The sequence below is a fragment of the Haematobia irritans genome, chromosome 4, assembly GCF_050003625.1.
Source record: "Haematobia irritans isolate KBUSLIRL chromosome 4, ASM5000362v1, whole genome shotgun sequence".
NCBI lineage: Eukaryota > Metazoa > Arthropoda > Insecta > Diptera > Muscidae > Haematobia > Haematobia irritans.
In genome coordinates, this window is record NC_134400.1 from 110,554,830 (window position 1) to 110,557,230 (window position 2,401).

The window sequence follows — 2,401 nt, forward strand, 5'->3', positions numbered from 1 at the left end:
CGTATTTTAGTTCATTCTTACTACGCTGAGGGAAGAATGTACTTACACTCATTCAAAATATTCCTGCTATCCGGAAAAATGAACAAGTTTTTGGGAATCCTATATTTAGAAATTGGTTTCAAATAAACTATTTATCAGTATAATTTTCAAAGAAGTAAATAAATTTAGGAATTAAAGGTACAACAAGCCTGTATACAACTAAGAAATTTTTCGTACAATATAAGACAATTTTTCATAACTACCAGTATTTTATTTCAAAAAATTATTATTATATTACATAAAACTATGGCTTATGATATACAATAAAAGAAATGTTTTTATTTGTACGCTGTATGTTGTTACTTTTCCGTAGTTAGTAATTGCTTCTTCAAAAGAGTAATATTCTATGTTAGTAGAATGAAACTAATTAATATCAATTTCCATTTTCTATCCATATGAAAGATATATGCCATAAGTTGCTATTTTCATTTCATTTTTGTCCAATTTCACCGATTTCGCTAGTTTTTGTTGTGTGGATTTGCGTCATAAGCCTCTGAAGTTAAAAAGGTATATGAAATATAAAAATATTATCAAATTCTATGGTATTTTGATCTTTAACTTACAAGAGAATTTTCTTAGAGCCAATAGGGATATCAGCTTAGATAGCATTAAACAGTAAGAAGATTCCAAAAAATACCATTAGATTTGCTGTCATCCTGCAAATGAAAATTATTTTTAATAAATAGAAATTTTGGCTTTATTACAAATGGACGAAAAACTTACCACATTGAAAAAAATCATCCAATTACTACATTAGTGGAATCATATCCATGCACAAATGGGACATTTTTGAAATCCTTCTCAGAATATAAATGAAATAAAAATATTATAAAATTAGATATAATTTCCACTTGTCAATATAGCATTTAGTATTTAAGGTGGATATTAAGTTCGAGTTTAGTGGCTAAAATCCCAATTTTTCATGATTAGTTTTCTTTAGAAATACATGGGAACAAAATTGAACCGTTTTTGTGTTCATTTAAAATTTATATCAAATTTTTAGTAATTTGAGGTTGCTGAATCCAAATTTACACTTGTTTTTTTAAGAGCTCCACTTTTTGAGATATACGGTTATGTTCCAAATTAAGGGACTTCCGCTATATATATTGGAATAACTTGAAAACAATTCATCATATTAAATTAAAAAACAGCTTAAAAACGATTTTCTGTTCTTAATCGTGTAATCCATTTAAAGAATATAAACTTTATAAAAAACTTGTTTCGAGCTATTCTCCATCAAGTTATATTTAAATTTGCATCGAAGGCGTATAATTTTATACTTTTCTTACTGATTTATTTCTGATTTTAGCACCTAAACTCGAACTTAGTACACACCTTAAGGACTCGCTATAACATAAAAATATAGACTCAAAAAATTGTACTGTGATCCAGATGTAGAGTAAATATAGATCATTTTATTACCACTCATTATGAATATTTTTATGTAAACCAATTTAAAACCGCACTAATTTTAAATTATTAATAGAAATATACAGTTTCTTAATATGTGATTTATTTTAGAGTTATTTATTTTTTATCAATATAAAGTGTTTTTGTTTTCTCTAACATCACACCATTCACTTATCAGTTTCTAAAATGTTACGAAATAAATGTATTTTTATTAATAAACACAAATACCGCACGCAAGCGCACCACGTGTGCGCTTCATAAATGCATCAACAGAACTGAATGCACCAATAAAACTCAAAGCCACAAATAGTCATAAAGGACACATATGTAAAGAAAAACAACTCCACACACACATGATCCCTTTCTGATCTCGCTATTGCAACAAAACAACTATCACCACAAAAGATACCAACAACACACATTCCATAACATCATCGCAATAACAAACACAAACAAACAAAAAAGATGATGCAATAATTTCATAATTTCTTCTCACTTCAATTTCCAGTATCACGTTTATTGATTAGTTGGTATTCTATCTATAGGATAAGGTAAAATATATTCAAAATTTACGAGGAATCCATAAAAAATTATATACACCCGTCAAGGATTAAATTAACTACTTTTTATTCTACTTTATCTAAAATTTTCAATGTGAGGAAATATACTCCAACTTATAGTAAAAACCGAAATAAGCTGTAGGAAGCCGCCATACGAATCGGTACTGTGGTTAAGTTAATTTTTACTACAAAATTTTTTTTCCATACAAAAAATTTTCTTAGTAAATTGTCCACATTTCGTAGTAAGATTTTTATATTGCCTATGTCTTTTTATAATACAATCAACGATGCATTAACTATTGTATTGGAAATTTATTTAAGGAAAAATCCGTCCCATTTCGTAGTTAGTGAACTAAAAAACATTTACTGAATTTTTATAAGTTTTCCTTTAG

At 27.2% G+C, this 2,401-nt stretch overlaps 1 long non-coding RNA gene across 1 annotated transcript; it reads right to left on the minus strand.

Moving 5' to 3' along the window:
- Positions 1–228: 228 nt before the first annotated feature.
- On the minus strand, positions 229–1,670 carry LOC142234923 (uncharacterized). The gene is made up of 4 exons (XR_012721746.1): positions 1,462–1,670; positions 763–836; positions 603–695; positions 229–532 (listed from the first exon to the last, which is right to left on the minus strand). It is a non-coding gene; the product is annotated as an uncharacterized LOC142234923 (long non-coding RNA).
- Between the last annotated feature and the right edge of the window lie 731 nt (positions 1,671–2,401).